The sequence below is a fragment of the Coenobita brevimanus genome, chromosome 86, assembly GCF_032717465.1.
Source record: "Coenobita brevimanus isolate Jiangsu-jjx chromosome 86, ASM3271746v2, whole genome shotgun sequence".
Lineage (NCBI taxonomy): Eukaryota > Metazoa > Arthropoda > Malacostraca > Decapoda > Coenobitidae > Coenobita > Coenobita brevimanus.
Window position 1 is genome coordinate 8,701,616 of NC_137039.1, and position 20,283 is coordinate 8,721,898.

Genomic DNA, 20,283 nt, shown 5'->3' on the forward strand with positions numbered 1-20,283 from the left:
TCTTCCCTACATTCACCTACATTCACCTTTAGAATCCGTTTCTTACACACTCTCCCAAACTCATCCACCAAGCCTTGCAGCTCCCCTTTGTCTTCACTTAACAACACAGTATCATCTGTAAACAACAGTACAGGGAGTTTCCAAACATTACCCTCTCTCACTAGGGCCACTCCAACATCCACTGCCCTACCTTGCATCTCTTTTATTACCCCATCCATGTACTGATTGAACAACCATGGAGACATGACACATCCCTGTTTCAACCCAACCTTCAAAGAGAAAAATTCACTCAGTTCACCATCCACACACACTGCAGCCTTAGCACCATCATACATACTTTTCACAGCATTCAGCAACTTCCCATTTACTTCATATATTCTTAATACTTTCCACAATCCTTGTCTATGCACCCTGTCATATGCTATCTCCAAATCCATGAAGGCTGCATACAACTTCTTTCCCTTCTCAAGAAACTTTTCCACTAAAGATCTAAGAATGTATATCTGATCTACACAACCTCTTCCCTTCCTAAAGCCTCCCTGTTCTTCACCAACTAATTCCTCTGTTATTTCCCTAACTCTGTCTATAAGTATCCTACCATACACTTTTCCTATTACACTAAGAAGACATATGCCCCTGTGATTACCACACACTTCTTTTTCCCCTTTTCCTTTGTCTATCTATCTATCTATTGCCAGACGCCTCAATCCCGTTTGGGGTGGCCACAAACAAATTGCCTCCAAGTCGCCCTGTCCCCCGCCATTTCACTGCCCTGCTCCCAACTCACACCCCCCTCTCTCATATACCTCTCCACCCCATCCCTCCATCTCATCCTCGGCCTCCCCCTCCCTCTTCCCCCCTCCACCTCACTCACATACACTCACTTCATCAGTCTTTCACCCTCCATCCTCTCCACATGGCCAAACCACCTCAGTGTGTTCCTCATAACGCTTCCTATCACATCCACATCCACACCACAACGCTCCTTTATATCTTCATTCGTCAGCCTGTCTCTCCATGTGACTCCACAGGCTCCTCTTAAATAACTCATTTCCACTGCTCTCACTCTTGACTTGTGTCCTTCCAACAATGTCCAAGCTTCACTTCAAATGCACGTTAGAGTTGGTATCACAATACTGTCATGTAATAATTTTTTCACTTCCATGCTCACTTCCCTGTTTCTTATCACTGCTCTCAAAGAACCAGCAACCTTTCTTCCCTGCTGTACCCTTTCAAGCACTTCACCCTCCAAACCTCCATCCTTACTCATCACACTACCCAAGTACTTAAACGTACTCACATTTTCCAATTCCTCACCATCCAACCTCGCTGTACATTCACTAACTTCACCTCTCTCAAAGACCATCACTTTACTCTTCCCTACATTCACCTTTAGATTCCGTTTCTTACACACTCTCCCAAACTCATCCACCAAGCCTTGCAGCTCCCCTTCGTCTTCACTCAACAACACAGTATCATCTGCAAACAACAGTACAGGGAGTTTCCAAACACTATCCTCTCTCACCATGGCCACTCCAACATCCACTACCCTAACTTGTACCTCTTTTATTTCCCCATCCATGAACAGATTGAACAACCATGGAGACATGATACATCCCTGTTTCAAACCAACTTTCAGAGAGAAAAATTCACTTAGTTTGCCATCCACACGCACTGCAGCCTTCGCACCATCGTACATACTCTTCACAGCATTCAACAACTTCCCAACTACTCCATATATTCTTAACACTTTCTACAATCCTTGTCTATCCACCCTGTCATATGCTTTCTCCAAATCCATGAAAGCCGCATACAACTTCTTTCCCTTCTCTAGAAACTTTTCCACTAAAGATCTAAGAATGAATATCTGATCTACACAACCTCTTCCCTTCCTAAAGCCTCCCTGTTCTTCTCCAACTAATTTCTCTGTTCTTTCTCTAACTCTGTCTGTAAGTATCCTACCATACACTTTTCCTATTATACTAAGAAGACAAATGCCCCTATGATTACCACACACTTCTTTTTCCCCGTCTCCTTTGTACAAGGGAATAATTATACCTGACTTCCAATCCTCCGGGACTCTACCTTCCTCCCAGGCCAATCTGCACATCTTCCACATCCATTCTACTACTATCTCTCCCCTATGCTTCAGCATTTTACCACACACTCCATCAATTCCTGGGGCTTTCCCCGATTAAACATTCTTTATTGCTTCCACAACTTCTATCCTACTGATTTCTTCCTGTCTTCTCACCTCCCTCCTTCTCCCAGCCATTCCCCAGCCACTTATACTCGCATTACTTCCATCTTCTACGTTCAACAATTTCCATTGTACAGGGGAATTATTATACCTGACTTCCAATCCTCTGGGACTCTACCTTCCTCCCAGGCCAGTCTGCACATCTTCCACATCCATTCTACTACTATCTCTCCCCCATGCTTCAGCATTTCACCACACTCCATCAATTCCTGTGGCTTTCCCCAATTTGACTTTCTTCATTGCTTCCACAACTTCTATCCTACTAATTTCTTCCTGTCTTCTCACCTCCCTCCTTCTCCCAGCCATTCCCCAGCCACTTATACTTGCATTACTTCCATTCTCTATGTTCAACAATTCCTTAAAGTGTTCTTTTCATTTGCTCACTTTTTCTTCCCTCTCCACTAGTAATCCACCATTTTTATCCTTCACTCCCCTACTAACTTCATTACCACCCTGTCTTACTCTCTTCACCTCTTTCCAGAACATTTTCTTACAGTCCCTCCACTTTACACTCAAATTCCTTCCAAATTCCTCATCCACTCTCTTCTTACTCTCTCTTACTAATCTTTTCACCTCTCTCTTCCTTTCTACATATAACTCTTCCGCCTCTCAACTTCTTCCATGCCCCTATTTCTCATCCATTCATTGAATGCTTTCTTTTTTTGTGCCACAGCGTGTCTCACCTCTTCATTCCACCATGCTGTTCCTTGCACCCCCTTCCATCTTCTCTTCACCCCACACACCACATCAGATGCTGCACATATTTCTTCTGTGAATATCTTGCCCACACCTTCCATGACCCCCATCTGCTCCAATTCATATTTACCCAGTTGTTCCTCCACTTCTCTCTTATACTCTGCCTTTTTCTCATCCTCTTGTAACCTTTCCACTCTCCTTGCAATTACTCCTTCCTCCCATCCTTCCCTTCTTACTTGGATCTTGATTCTGGCCACCATCAAGTCATGGTCAGAAAGTCCACTCCCTCAACCTCTATATCTCTCGCATCGATTACACATCTTCACATCCTTTCATCCACACACACATAATCAGTCATTGCCTTCCTTTCATGCAGTTCATCACCCGCCCTTCTCATCACTTGCCATGTATACCTGTGGATCATTTTGTGCCTGAAGGGGGTATTGGCTATCACCAACCCCCTTCTGGCACAGATGTCCACTAATGCACTGCCATTCTCATCTATCTCAGGAGGCACACCCCACTCACCAACTATTCCATCCACCTTCACATTCCTTACTTTACCATTCATATCACCAATCAGAAACACTCTCTCATTCCTTCCAAACTTTTCCATGCACACTTCCACATTTGTCCAGCTCTTCTCTTCCTCTGCTTGCACAATCTTGCATTGGCGTATAGATGCACACAATTGCCCACATTTGTATTCCAACTTTCAATCTTTCCCACACAATCCTCGAGCCAACTGATCCATTCTCTCTTATGTTCTTCTTCCATCTTTTACTCACAACAATACACACTCCTTCTTTTGCCTTCTCATTCTCACCTACTCCTGCACATATACCCCATCCATGCTCCCATTCTCTCACACTCTCTCCTCTCCATTTAGTTTCAGTTACTCCACATACATCCACTTTTGCACCCTCAAGTACCTGGACAATCTCTCTCTCACCTCATCATTTGCACCCCTTACATTCCACGTTGCGATCCGTACTATGTCCTTTGTCCGGTCCTTGAACGTCATCTTTTTGTCAGTCCTTATCCGAGGCTTCTTGTTCGTCTTTTTAGTTAGCTGTTTTCTGGGGACGGGCACTAATCCTCTGCCAACCCTTTTAGTTGCCTCATACGACAAGCAGGGATACTTTTTAATCACCTGCATCTTAAGCACCATGTCATATATTAATAACTGGTGTTGCTGCACACACTTCTCACTCCCTATAACTTTAACATCTCTCACTAACCTCTTATCAGCTCTCCTGACCAGGAAGTAGGCTATCTGGCTGCTATTTCCCCCAGACTCGTACATAATCAACCTACTCTCTCTTTTCCTAAAATGTGTGTTGCAGACAATTATGTTCATTGCCTCCCCAAACTTGAGTATCCTTTCCCCCTCCTCACTTCTTGTGCCATATGCACATCTGTACTGGTACCTCTGGGATCCAGACTTTTGCGTGGTCAAAAGGGGCAAAAACCAAGTCACGGATGATGACTACGCAGGCTGGAATGGTCGAGAACTCATATTGACGGAGATTTCTCTCCATAGCGGCCTCTTCGATTGCATTTATTACTTTTCAAGTGGTAAGTTAAGAGTGGTAGCATGCCAAAACGACAGGGTCAGTCTCCAACTCGGCCAACCCTAGCCCAACCTTCGCAATTTCCCAAAATGCTCCTGAGGTTACACATTAACAAACTACTAGGTAAGCTCTATACCACCAGTTTTCAAGGGTTATACAAACAGTAAAGTTCAAGTGGGAGGAAATGTGTATTAACAAGACCAAAAAAATGAGTAGAAATCTTCCCATGTACTAGCCTTACAGAATAAACCAGAATCAGTTGTCACGTTGTTCAAAAAAATATATGACCTTAATATCAAATTCCACAAAACTTAGCTCCTTGGTCCCAGGTTCAGTCCAGTGTGGTTCTTCATAATCGTCCCTCTGAGCTCATAGTTCACTGGTCCAATCTTCTCATATTCTTGACCTTGACTTCCACACTAGGACCTTGACTTTGACTCACTCACTGGGACTGACCTCCACATTTCATCCTGCTGGAAATTAGTATGTACAATGAATAACTATTCTCCCTAATGCAAGTAATCCCTTCACATGATCTAGAAAGCCTCATAATAAAGAAACATGAGTTACGACACTCGGCATCTCAATAACATAATAAAACATGGCACTACAGACACATAAGTCTGCTCAAAATAATAGCATTGTAGGGATAACATGGAAGAAAAAGTACTATAACAAATAAGCATGAATAACTTTAACTATGAAAATCATCATTGCATCGATATCATTGTGCCTCATAAAGTAACTACGTGAACTTATCCCTAATATAATAAGTACTCAACTGCAAAGTCATCCCAGCACATATTGATAAATGATTCACAGTTCCAAGGCACCTGATATTTGGCCCACAAAAATCATACATTTATTCTGAGGCTCAGAATAAGTTCAGGAAGCTCTTGCCTCTCCTGACATTGAGAGGACTCTCCCTATGTGCTAAGGGGTCTTTGTATGCAGCATGTGTTAGGAGTGTAATGCTGTATGGTAGTGAGACCTGGGCAGTGAAGGAGGAAGATATTCGCCGGCTTAGATGTACAGAAATGACAATGATTAGGTGGATGTGCTGTGTATCCCTGCGTTCAAGGCCTGGAGGGGCTGGGTTTACGATGGAAGAGTTGAGAGGTAGGATGGGACTGGAGTGTATTGGTGTTGTGATGAAGAGAGGTAGATTGAGATGGTTTGGACATGTGGAGAGGATGGGGGATGATAATTGGGTGAGGATGGTGAGAAGTGTTAATATTGGGGGTGGGGTTATGAGGGGTAGACCGAGAAAGACATGGGACGAGGTCATTAAGTGTGACCTCAGGGTTAAGGGACAGAACAGGGAGGCTGCAATAGATTGTGCAGCGTGGAGAGCCGCCATTAGGTGACCAAGGCCGACACAGGCAAGCATGTTGGAGCCTTTAAAAACAAAACAAAAACAAAAACAGAACTCTGTACCTAGCATTCTCGTATTCCAGTTACACACTAAATAATAATAAAGTGCAGTACACAAATATATGAGAAATACCTCACTATCCAGCTCAAGGAATACACGGGAGGTGAGTGGGAACTCTGGACTCAGACAATGGTGTCACCTCGCGTGATCAAACACTTCCTGAGGAATGACAACACTGATGCTAACCTGAGTCTTTTTCTTATTTTCGTCACTATTATCGCTCGTGGAGTATCACTTATTCGCGCTTCAACATACCAGACTTCAATACTATCAAATTACCAAATTCCTTGGAGGGGGGGGAAGGATGGCGACAGTACCAACCACCTGTAACATTTCATGGCCGGTGGGTGAGAGAGCACACTGGTCTTGTGTGGTGGAAAAGGGGGGAGGGAGGATGACAGCTTACGCAGTTTAAAATTTTCAATACTATAGGCTCGTGATAGACTCATACAATCAATTACCCCCCAAAAATGGCATTCTCTAGTTACAATAATTACTCTACAACAATCTCTTTCTCTATACACTTGCATCGAAAAAACAATGAAAATCATCTTGCTTCACACCACTTGGCGCATTCGTACGTGATGCTAGATTACATGCCCATAGGCACCTATTCCTTCTCACTCGAGTTTTTATATTATAAACAGACTTAATACTAGTAAATTACAGTAGGGAAAAAAAACAGACTTAGCAACTAGATAACTTAATCTACGTTCTGATCACGTCTGCATGGAAACAACTATACCGTGGCCACACTCTCTCACTAAACCGAACTTTTGGTCGTAAAATAAACTAGATACAACTCATTATCACTTCCGGGCACTACACATCTCCCATGTACAGTTGCCTCCACTGCTGCACATGCCACCCAGTGTTTTCATTGTGTGGGCTGTCTGAACCACCTGATTATCAGAACGTGTATTAGAAGCAAAGTTGGGCGAGGCAGGCAGTGGATGGTTGGGGTTTTTATTCTGGGGTAAAGGAGATAGAGGGTTTGAAAAACTAGTGGTTGTTTGAAAAGGTAGGGAAGACAGTATGAGGTGCATTATTTATGTGAAAAGGAATTATTGGGTAATTCAGTCATTAAAGCATGTTGCTCCTCACGGTGGTGATATGAGTGGGAGGCAAGGCTGGAATGGAGTTGGAAGGGGCCAGGCAGCTGCTTGCAGTGGCAAGCAGATTAGACTATGTGCTTTCAGAGAACATTGCTCCAATCCCACCTGATCCCCTTGAAAGGCTTGTAATGTAGCTAACCCACCTCCTATATGCCTACATCACATACTGGACACCATAGAAAATAGGTAGGAAACCAAACTCTGGTGGGAAATGCAACGTGTCTATTGCCATCACCCGAACTGTCCTGACTCCTTACTGTATTTCACGAGGGCTGTGGCCATCATCCGAGCTTTGGGGGTTAAATGATTGTCACATTGGTGGTTAACACCATCTTGTGGTGTGCTGAAGACAGATGGACACCATCTTAGAATGCTGTTTTTGGCACTAAATTACCTTTACTATTGCTGATTTATCCAGAGCTATCCTGTAATTTCGTAACAACCCAACTCACTATATTGCCTGCTGTATATAAAGCACACTCCCCCCCCCAAAAAAAAAAAAAAAAAAAAAAAAGCTACAACACACACACACACACACACACACACACACACACACACACACACACACACACACACACACACACACACACACACACACATGCCAGAAAAGCATATAAACAAAATCAACATGAGAGTGGTTTTTATTATATAGATGAGGAAATGCTGAGAGAGTTGATAGTGACCATGATAAGACCAAGACTGGAGTATGCAGCTGTAGTATGGTCACCTCATTTGAGGAAGCATAATAGTGTCAAGTGGGTAGGTGGAGAGTTAGTGCCCCTCTCTGTAAAACAAATAACTCAAGAGTCAAATGGCCACCCCGTACGGGATTATGGCATCTGGCAATAGATAGATAGAGATAGATAATGATAAACTAGAGAGGGTTCAACGGATGGCAACTAGGATGATACCAAGCTTAAAGGAACTCACCTATGAGGAAGATTGGAAAAACTGAAGTTACCAACACAGCACGAGAGAAGGGAAAGAGGTGACGATCACGATATTTAGAAATGTAAAAGTATTGGAAAGAGTGGATAGAGAGGATCTTTTTATGCTGGATGATGGAAGAACAAGAGGTTATGACTTCAAGTTGAGGAAAAGTAGATGTCTTAATGATCTTACAAGGTTCAATTTCCCGAACAGAAGCATAAGTATTTGGAATGACGTAGACGAAGAGGTGGTGCAGGCAAAAAACGTTCATGTGTTTAAAAGTAGACTAGATAAATGTAGACATGAAGACAGGACAACACGAGCTTAGCTCAATTCCTGTATACTACAAATAGGTAAATACACACACACACACACACACACACACACACACACACACACACACACACGAAGTCCTGTTGTGAAGAACAATATAAATATGGATACTGTGGAGATCAGAGAGGGTAGGGCTGAAGTGATAAATATGAATGATAAGAGAGATATGGCAGTAGTATATGTTCCCCCTAAGACAAGAGTATGGAATGACGATGAATACCAGGAGATGTCAGACATGGTTAGTTATCTACAGAAAGTGATTGAGAAAAGCAACAATATAATTCTAATGGGTGATTTTAATTGTGAAGAGGTGAACAGGGAGGAATGGGACTCAGGAGGCAGTGAAGATTTGTGGGGTAATACATTGTTAACCCGCCACGTCCCGGAGACGTGAATTCACGTCCTCACATGATGTGCACTCATATCCCGGAGACGTGAATTAACGCGGCAACATTGCAAGGTCCCTAATTTGCACAATTTTCAATTTTCACGAGTGATTTCACGAGTGATTTTTGGCACGTATAAACAGGACACCTTCCTCTATTCCTCTACAAGATGCCAAGCAGGGACAATGCCTTACACCACATAACCTCTCCCACCCCCCTGCACGCCATTGTCTCGGCAATTCACTTGTTACCAGTTACTTGGCCAATAAAGACATTCAGGGCCAGAGTGATTCCCCAATCGATGACAATGTGGAGGACAAAGTTTACATAGCATTAGAGGAAGAAACAGTCAGAAATGATGATCAGGTAATGTGGGGAAAAAAGGTCATGAATGGTGATGAGTTAGTGAGTGAAACAATGCTTATAATGCCTATATTACTGTTTGAAAACCAATATACTCTTGTACTGCATATAAATTCGTACCAAGTAAATAAATAAATATTGTTTATGAGTTGATAAAATAGTTACCCTCCCATAGAACTCGTGTTCTTTGTTGCCAGCCTGTTAGAAAACCCAGTCAGGTAAGGAGGTACTCGTACCTAGATCGAGTATTTTAAACCTCAGGTGAGCGATTTCTCTATGAATTTTCGATGCTTCTCACCAAAAGCGGATGTTTGAGCCAAAAAAAAAAAGATCCAAAAATGTCGGGACTGGGGCGTACCACTGCCCAGAAAACGTCGGGATGGGGCGGGTTAAATCGTTTTCGTTTTCGTTTTTAAAGGCTCCAACATGCTTGCATGTGTCGGCCTTGGTCACCTAATGGCGGCTCTCCACGCTGCACGATCCATTGCAGCCTCCCTGTTCAGTCCCTTAACCCTAAGGTCACACTTAATGACCTCGTCCCATGTCTTTCTCGGTCTACCCCTCATAACCCCACCCCCAATATTAACACTTCTCACCTTCCTCACCCAATTATCATCCCCCATCCTCTCCACATGTCCAAACCACCTCAATCTACCTCTCCTCATCACAACACCAATACACTTCAGTCCCATCCTACCTCTCAACTCTTCCATTGTAAACCCAGCCCCTCCAGGCCTTGGACGCAGGGACGCACTGCACATCCACCTAATCATTGTCATTTCTGTACGTCTGAGCCGGCGAATGTCTTCCTCCTTCACTGCCCAGGTCTCACTGCCATACAGCATCACACTCCTAACACACGCTGCATACAAAGACCCCTTAGCACGTAGGGAGAGCCCCCTCAATGTCAGGAGAGGCAAGAGCTCCCTGAACTTCTTCCAACCACTTCTCACCCTAGCCACAGAGCTAGCTCCAGCCCCACCTCCAGCACACAACATGTCTCCTCAATAACAAAACTCCTCCACACACTCGAGAGATTCACCAGCAAGTTCAATCCTTTCACGGACGATCTCCACCTGCTCGCCCCGGCACGCCGTACACATAAAATCAGCATTATCTCGCAGTCTACCTCTGATACCACTACATCTCTTATGCACCCATTTATCACACACACCGCACAAGATGGAATTACTTCCCACGCCCTTGTGGCAAACTGCACACGGCCACTCTCCCTCGTCTTTGACAGTACCGCCACCAACCCTAGATATCATCACTTTTGTTTTATCTGCATTTACCCTTAAACCCTTTTGCCCCATACCATCTCTCCACTTCCTAAACCTTTCCTCCGCCTCCCTAACCTTTGACACAATGGGTCAAAGAAGAGACACGTTTCTGAGGTGAGGACACACCAGCAAGATTAGATTTACTGCTGACCAAAGAACCTGACGTAATTGAATCTTTGAAATATCTTTGTCCTATAGGAAAAAGTGATAATGTGGTCATTGAGTTCCAGGTGATAGAAGTGAACGTGGTGCCAAGAGACGGGCTTTATAGACAGGGAAGACACAACTTTGGGAAAGCAAACTTTACAGGATTGAGGAAATTGTTTGAAAATGGGGATTGGAGAAAATTCAGAGAAACAAGAGAGATACAGAGGAAGTGGGATATCTTTCTAGACCTCTGTAATTCGGGAGTGGAAAAATATGTGCCAAGAGTAAGTGAGAATGAAAACAGGAAAAAGGAGTGTTTAAATAGAAGGTGTATGATAGCAAAAAAAAAAAGAGAGAGAGAGAGAGAGAGACATGGCGTGAAACAACTGGAGAAAGAGAGGTAATAACAGGACAAAGGAAGAATATAAAAGAAATAGAAATGAATATACGTAGAGAGGAAGAAAGGAACTTTGAAAAAGGTATAATTGACAAATGTAAGGAAGAACCCAAATTGTTTTATAGGTTTGTCAATGGCAAATTGAAACAAAAGGAAGGAATCACCAAACTGATAGTAGAAGGAGAGATCGATAAAGATGCATCAATGCAAGCAGAAGTAATGAACAAATGTTTCCAATTGATTTTCTCTTAAGAAAAGGATTTTGTGGAGGGGGAGGGAGTGACTAGAAATGTAGTGATAAAAGATATAAAAGTGGAAGCACAGGAAGTGTATAAATTACTGGAAACTCAAGATGTAAGGATAGCCCCAGGACCAGATGGAATCTCTAATTGGGTACTGAAGGAATGCAGAGAACAACTGGCAGATAAGATTCACAGTTTAATTGTGTGTTCTCTGGAAGAGGGGAAAGTGCCTCGGGAATAGAAGAGGGCAAATGTGGTACCAATTTATAAGGGGGAAACAAGGAAGAACCCCTGCATTATAGACCAGTGTCTCTGACCAACACGGTTGCAAAATTGTGCTAAAGAATCCTGAAACATAGATGGATAAAATTTCTGGAAGAGATGAACATTTTGGCTGAAAGTCAGTTTGGATTCAGAAGTGGAAGCTCATGTGTTTCCAACTTGCTGAGCTTTTACTCAAGAGCGATTGATGTGCTACATGAGAGAGATGGTTGGGTGGATTGTGTGTATTTAGATTTGGAGAAGGCCTTCAACAAGGTACACCATAAGCGACTATTGTGGAAATTGGAGCTTATAGGAGGACTGAAGGGAAACCTGCTGGAATGGATGAGAGACTTTTCGAGAGATAGACAAATGAGGACAGTAATAAAGGACAGGATGTCTGGATGGAGGGAAGTAACAAGTGGAGTCCCACAGGGTGCAGTGTTGGCACCAGTAATATTCTTGATTTATGTAAATGATATGGTAGATGAAGTGAACAGTTATGCAAGTCTGTTTGCTGATGATGCAAAGATCTTGAGAAAAGTAGAAGTTGAGGAAGACTGTAAAATGCTGCAGGAGAATCTGAATAGGATACATGATCGGAGCCAGATGTGGGAAATGAAATTCAGCACAAAAAAAATGTAAAATATTGGAAATGGGTAAAAGTACTAAGAGGCCATCACTGAATTTTTTGATGGGCAATGTACCAGTCACAAAAGCAAGAGAAGAGAAAGATTTGGGAGTGCTGGTCCAGGATAGTTTGTCACCTGAAAAGCATATTAACAAGACAGTTAGAGAGACATATAAACTCTTGACTAACGTAAGAGTAACATTTCATTACATGGATGAGGAGATGATGAAAAAATTGATAGGGGCCATGATCCGCCCCAGGTTGGAATATGCAGCAGTAGTGTGGTCCCCACATAAAAAGCAAGATGTAAACAAGATTGAGAGAATGCAAAGAACAGCAACCAAGATGGTCCCCAGTCTGGCAGATCTGTTGTACAGAGAGAGGCTGGAAAAGCTGGATTTGCCTTCCTTAGAGGAAAGAAGAGAGAGGGGCGATATGATTTACAGTGTTCAGGACCTTGATGGGAGTACATAAAACTGAAGGAAAAGATCTGTTTGTATGGGATACGAAAGGAACAAGAGGACACGGAATGAAACTGAAGAAGCCAAGCTGCTTGTAGGATATCAAGAAATATAGTTTTTCTTACAGATGCTTAGACCTGTGGAATAGCCTGGACAAAGAGATCATCTAATCTAAAAGCTTAAACAAGTTCAGAGCAAAATTTTACTTATTGAGAAACAGAGATGGGACTCCACGATTGTAGCTCATTTCCTGTATATCACAACTAGGTAAATACAGCTAAGTAAAAACAGGTTGAGGTGGCTGGCATGAAGACCACCAACAGTCAGAAGCAAATCACTCAATGGCCTTACTAATTATTAATAACAATTTCAATAATGGAGATGTAAATGAGTATGTATTATCATAAATACACAGTAAGGTAAGCATTCTCTGGGTTAGATAAGCACACACATCATGGATCAAGGTACTGCACCATGCCAGGCCCAGTGATAATTCGTAAACAAAAAACAGCTGATTCCGTTGAATGTAAGGCGGTAGTGAAAGACTTGTAATCCTTGTATTTCCACTTTAAGTAAATAATTTAATGCCAAATTATTATTCTAACCTGCTTTATGATATTAAAGTGTGTTTGGATAAGTTACCATAGATTAGTTTAGGTTAGATTAGGCTAGGTTACGGTTAAAGTTTGTTTAGACTGTTTGATTAGGTTAGGGTTGGCTTGGTTAAGTTGGGTTAGGTTAGTTTTGGTTTGGTTTGGTTATATTGTTAGGTTAGACTGTTTAAGTTAGGCAGTGATGAGGTTAAGAGAGTAGTGGAGGAAAAGAGGACGAAGTGGCTACAGTGGTTGCAGGACCGGGGTTCAGTTGAAATTAGAACTGAATATATTGAGAGCAAGAAGCACGCAAAGAGACTAGCGAAGAGGAAAAGGAAGGAGGTAAATGATGATGATGGAAGAAAAATGAACGCAAACTACTCTGAAATAGGAAGTTATTCTGAAGAGAGGTGCGGAAATGTAGAAGTGAAAGCGGAAAGAAATGTGATGGTGTGAAGGATGCAGGTGGTAGATTATTAACCCATGGGGATGAAGTAAGGACCAGATGGAAAGAATATTTTGAAAGCCTGATGAATGGGAATAGAGAGAGCAGAGCCACTGTAAACATGATTGGTTTTGGGGTTGTGCAGAGGAGGAATGCAATGCCAGGAAATGTGACACTTTGCACGTGTGAAGAGTGCTTGTGAAGTGGCTGAAAAATGGGAAAGCAGCTGGGGTTGATGAGGTGTATGCAGAGATGATTAAATGCAGTGGAGAGAGCGGAATTAAGTGCTTGTTGAAGATATGTAAGAAGGCATGGATGAGTGAAACTGTGCCTGCAGATTGAAAAAAGGCTGTGATTATACCCCCTTGCAATAATAAAGGTGAGCGAAGTGAGTGCAAGAATTATCGTGGCATAAGTTTATTGAGTGTGGCAGGGAAGCTATATGGAAGAATTATTATAGAGAAAGTAGGTAAGAGAGATATCAGAAGTCCTAGTGAGTGATGAACAGGGTGGCTTCAGGAGTGGCAGAAGATGTGTGGATCAAATATTTGCAGTGAAACAGATAGTGGAGTAGGCATGTGAGAAGGACTATAAGGTGTTTATGGCTTTCATGGATGTGGAAAAAACATACAACAAAGTAGACAGAGAAGGATTGTGGAAGGTGTTGCGCATGCACGGTGTAGATGGTAAACTGCTAGGTGCCGCCAAGCTTTTTTATGGTGGTAGTAAGGCGTGTGTAAGGGTTAATGGGCATCTAAGTGAATGGTTCACGATCAGTGTGGGCGTGTGTCAGGGTTGTGTGATGTCCCCATGGTTGTTCAATATATACAGTATATGGATGGGGTGATGAGAGAAGTAAAAACACAAGTAATGGTGAGAGGGATGGCGTTGGTAATGAATGGTGATGGATGGAATATCTCAGTTATGCTGATGATTCAATACTACATGCAGATACTGAACAAGAACTTAGTAGACTGGTGCAGAGTTTTGCTGATGCCTGTGAGCGTCGTGCCTTGAGAGTAAATGTAGAAAAGAGTAAAGTGATGGTTATTGAGAGAGAAGGTGACTCCCAGTGCAATGTTACAGTGAATGGAAAGAGACTGGAATTGGTGAGAGAGTTCAAATACCTGGGTACAGTGATAGAAAAAAGAGGAAAATGTGCAAAAGAAGTGGAAAGTAGTGTGACACATGGAAGAAAAGTAGCTGGTGCAATGAAGGCCTTGATAAGAAATAGAGGCTTGAGTGTTGCAGCTGCATGAGGCTTGCATGAAGGAGTGTTAGTGCCAACTTTAACATACGAATGTGAGACTATGGTGTGGCATGATAATGAAAAGTCAAGAGTGAGAGCAGTGGAGATGGGACTGCTGAGGAATGTATGTGGAAAACAGAGAGTGGATAGGATACGAAATAATGTGATTCATGAAAGATGTGGAGTGAGGAAGTCTGTGGACACCAGAATCGAAGAGAGTGTACTGGGACAGTATGGTCATGTGAAGAGATTGGATAACAATAGAGTGGTGAAAAAGGTATATCTGAGCAAATTTGAAGGAGGGAGGAGGTAAGGTAGGCCAAGGAGAAGGTGGAGGGATATGTGGATGAGTGTGTGAGGAAGAGAGGTTTGGAAGTCATTGAGGCTAGGAAACTGACAAGAGATTGAGCTGGCTGGATGAATGTTGTGAGAAGAAGTGCATGATCAGGGATTTGGCACCCTTTTTTAACGTGACAACCTCTGGATTGACTCTATTGGATACAATCATGTGAAGCTACAGAACGTGGTGAATCTTCCTGGCACATTCGATAGAGCCAGGATTCCGGGGGCTTGCATGGTGAGTGAATGGAAGTGTGGCCTATTGGACTGGGCAAATTTGGGCTGTCTGGACATTGCTACTCCTTCTTGCCCTGCCCTAGGGTGGGAAAGGAGGTCCGGATGATGATGATGATATACTTTTTAACCCATACAATCCCTCCGTCGGCATGTTGCCGACGGTACAAAACGTCTCAAGTAATCCCAGCAACGTGATGGTGCCGACAGCAAAATTTGAGTGCTGTAGCTCGTCTCTAACTGCTTCAATCTAGCTAATTTTTTCCTAAAGAGTAGCTTAACCCATCACGTCCCGAGGTTTTCCGCCCCTCCGACATCCCCCAGTCCCGAGCCTTTTTGGAAAATTTTTTTTTTTGGCTAAAACTTCTGCTTAGGTTGAGAAACGAAGGAAAATCACAAAGAAAGGGCTTCCCGTGGTCTATAAGTGGCCCATACAGGTGAGGTCCCCCGAGCCAGCTGTCGTGTTCTATAATGGACGTGCCAGGCGCTCACGTTTTCTGTGGTAAGGAATACTGGGAGAAACAACACACAACACCTCTATATTTATTGAATTTGACCTAATAAACAATAACAGTAACAATAGAATGGATTTCAGACACATATATATGAAAAATAAGCATTGTACCATCGCGCGAGCATAGCGAGTTAGGTCCGAGTCGTAACATGCTATATGCTAAGTTTCTTGTATCAGTCAACATATCATTTTTTCTACTTGTATACTTCTGTTTCAATGACATTTTACCAATTACAACTGTTTGTAAGTGTTTTCAGATGTTTTCATTCATTATGATGACATGCAGCATAAGTCTAGCGCACATCAGCTTAGTAAGCGCACTCGCTATGACTCGTATTTCAACGTACCAAATTGTTTTATCACTTTGCTATTATTTTTCCCTTTACATAGAACCTTTCCTCCACCACTGTAAATGTTTTCAATTATTTTCATTCATTACGAGGGCATTTAGCGATATCTATCTATCTATCTATTGCCAGACGCCTCAATCCCGTTTGGGGTGGCCACAAACAAATCACCTCCAAGTCGCCCTGTCCCCCGCCATTTCACTGCCCTGCTCCAAACTCACACCCCCCTCTCTCATATACCTCTCCACCCCATCCCTCCATCTCATCCTCGGCCTCCCCCTCCCTCTTCCCCCCTCCACCTCACTCACATACACTCTCTTCGTCAGTCTTTCACCCTCCATCCTCTCCACATGGCCAAACCACCTCACTGTGTTCCTCATAACGCTTCCTATCACATCCACATCCACACCACAACGCTCCTTTATATCCTCATTCGTCAGCCTGTCTCTCCACGTGACTCCACAGGCTCCTCTAAAATAACTCATTTCCACTGCTTTCACTCTTGACTTGTGTCCTTCCAACAATGTCCAAGCTTCACTTCCGTACGTTAGAGTTGGTATCACAATACTGTCATGTAGTAACTTTTTCACTTCCATGCTCACTTCCCTGTTTCTTATCACTGCTTTCAAGGAACCAGCAACCTTTCTTCCCTGCTGTACCCTTTCAAGCACTTCACCCTCCAAACCTCCATCCTTACTAATCACACTACCCAAATACTTAAACGTACTCACATTTTCCAATTCCTCACCATCTAACCTCGCTGTACATTCACTAACATCACCTCTCTCAAAGACCATCACTTTACTCTTCCCTACATTCACCTTTAGGTTCCGTTTCTTACACACTCTCTCAAACTCATCCACCAAGCCTTGCAGCTCCCCTTCGTCTTCACTCAACAACACAGTATCATCTGCAAACAACAGTACAGGGAGTTTCCAAACACTATCCTCTCTCACCAGGGCCACTCCAACATCCACTACCCTACCTTGTACCTCTTTTATTGCCCCATCCATGTACAGATTGAACAACCATGGAGACATGACACATCCCTGTTTCAAACCAACTTTCAAAGAGAAAAATTCACTTAGTTCACCATCCACACGCACTGCAGCCTTCGCACCATCGTACATACTCTTCACAGCATTCAACAACTTCCCATCTACTCCATATATTCTTAACACTTTCCACAGTCCTTGTCTATCCACCCTGTCATATGCTTTCTCCAAATCCATGAAAGCCTTATACAACTTCTTTCCCTTCTCTAGAAACTTTTCCACTAAAGATCTAAGAATGAATATCTGATCTACACAACCTCTTCCCTTCCTAAAGCGTCCCTGTTCTTCTCCAACTAATTTCTCTGTTCTTTCTCTAACTCTGTCTATAAGTATCCTACCATACACTTTTCCTATTATACTTAGAAGACAAATGCCGCTATGATTACCACACACTTCTTTTTCCCCTTTTCCTTTGTACAAGGGAATAATTAAACCTGACTTCCAATCCTCCGGGACTCTACCTTCCTCCCAGGCCAATCTGCACATCTTCCACATCCATTCTACTACTCTCTCTCCCCCATGCTTCAGCATTTCACCACACGCTCCATCAATTCCTGGGGCTTTCCCCGATTTAACTTTCTTCATTGCTTCCACAACTTCTATCCTACTGATTTCTTCCTGTCTTCTCACCTCCCTCCTTCTCCCAGCCATTCCCCAGCCACTTATACTCGCATTACTTCCATCCTCTACGTTCAACAATTCCTTAAAGTGTTCTCTCCATCTGCTCACTTTTTCTCCCTTCTCCACTAGTAATCTACCATTTTTATCTTTCACTCCCCTGCTAACTTCACTTCCACCCTGTCTTACTCTTTTCACTTCTCTCCAGAACATTTTCATACAGTCCCTCCACTTTACACTCAAATTCCTTCCAAATTCCTCATCCACTCTCTTCTTACTCTCTCTTACTAATCTTTTCACCTCTCTCTTCCTTTCCACATATAACTCTCTCTTCCGCCTCTCAACTTTTTCCACGCCCCTATTTCTCACCCATTCATTGTATGCTTTCTTCTTTTGTGCCACAGCCTGTTTCACCTCTTCAGTCCACCACGCTGTTCCTTGCACCCCCCTCCGCCTTCTCTTCCTTCCACACACCACATCACATGCTGCACATATTTCTTCTGTAAATATCTTACACACACCTTCCACGTCTCCCATCTGCTCCAATTCATATTTGCCCAATCGTTCCTCCACTTCTCTCTTATACTCTGCCTTTTTCTCATCCTCTTGTAACCTTTCCACTCTCCTTGCAACTACTCCTTCCTCTCGCCTTTCCCTTCTTCTATTCCTCCATCTCATTTGCATCCTAATTCTGGCCACCACCAAGTAGTGGTCAGAAAGTCCACTCCCCCAACCTCTATACACTCTTGCATCCTTTACACATCTTCGCATCCTTTCATCCACACACACATAATCAATCATTGCCTTCCTTTCATTCAGTTCACCACCCACCCTTCTCATCACTCGCCATGTATACCTGTGGATCATTTTATGCCTGAAAAGGGTATTGGCTATCACCAACCCCCTCCCAGCACAAATGTCCACTAACGCGCTCCCATTCTCATCTATCTCGGCAGGCACACCCCACTCACCAACTATTCCATCCACCTTCACATTACCAACTTTACCATTCATATCACCAATCAAAAACACTCTCTCATTCCTTCCAAACTTTTCCATGCACATTTCCACATTTGTCCAGAATTCTTCTCTCACTCTTCCATCACGATCTTGCGTTGGCGCATACACACACACAATCGCCCACATTTGTATTCCAACTTTCAACTTTACCCACACAATCCTTGACCCAACTGATCCATACTGTCTTATGCTCTTCTTCCATCTTTTACTCACAACTATACACACTCCTTCCTTTGCCCTCTCATTCTCATCTACTCCTGCACATATACCCCATCCATACTCCCATTCTCTCACACTTTCTCCTCTCCATTTTGTTTCAGTTATTCCACATACATCCACTTTCGCACCCTCAAGCACCTGGACAATCTCTCTCTCTTTCACCTCATCATTTGCTCCTCTTACATTCCATGTACTCATTACCAAGTCCTTTGTCCGGTCCTGGGTCGTCATCGTTTGGTCAGTCCTTGTCCGAGGCTTCTTGCTTGTTTTTTTAGTTAGTTGTTTTCTGGGGAGGGGCACTAACCCTCCGCCAACCCTTTTAGTCGCCTTTTATGACAAGCAGGGATACTGGGGGAGTATTCTTGAAAAACCCCTACCCCCAGGGGTAGCAACCACGATCTCAGACACTCATGTTTCATCATCTACTTTATTTACTCACTCCAATTATAATTTCCCACTTACATTACACACATTTACACCCCTATACTGCACTGTACATACTTACTGGCATTATTTATTCAAGTGAGCGTGAGAATATCACATGAAAATACCCTCGCAATGAATGTTTCGACCAACATAATACTCACACACTTATATACTAATTCTTCACATATATTACACACTTTACCACTTGCTGACTTTTATTTTCACTATTACGTGCCTTATTCATTCAACTGAGCGTCAGGATATCGGATCTCTTTACACATGCTATGAATATTTGACTTAGAATATATTTCAGCACTTCCAGTAATTTGAACTTATATTATACCCGTAAGCATTTCCAATAATAATAATTATATAATTACGGGCCGTATTTATTGCACGAGCGACAGAATATCGCATCATAAAACCCTCGCTATGTATGTTTCCACTTACGGCATATTTATACACTTACATACAATTTTTGCACTTATATTATACCTGTATGCACTTTATACTAATATTTGGAGATCAACATGACTGATAATTTCACTGAGCATCTGTCTGTCGCATTTACCTCATAATTTCAGCGTCCTTTCGCATTCACACCATATTAGAATTGCATCAGCGTGTGATATTCGCTGAAACATGGGTGAATACAGAGACCCATGTCACACTGCACGCACTCATAGCGGGTGTCCTTCCTCTGTGTCGTG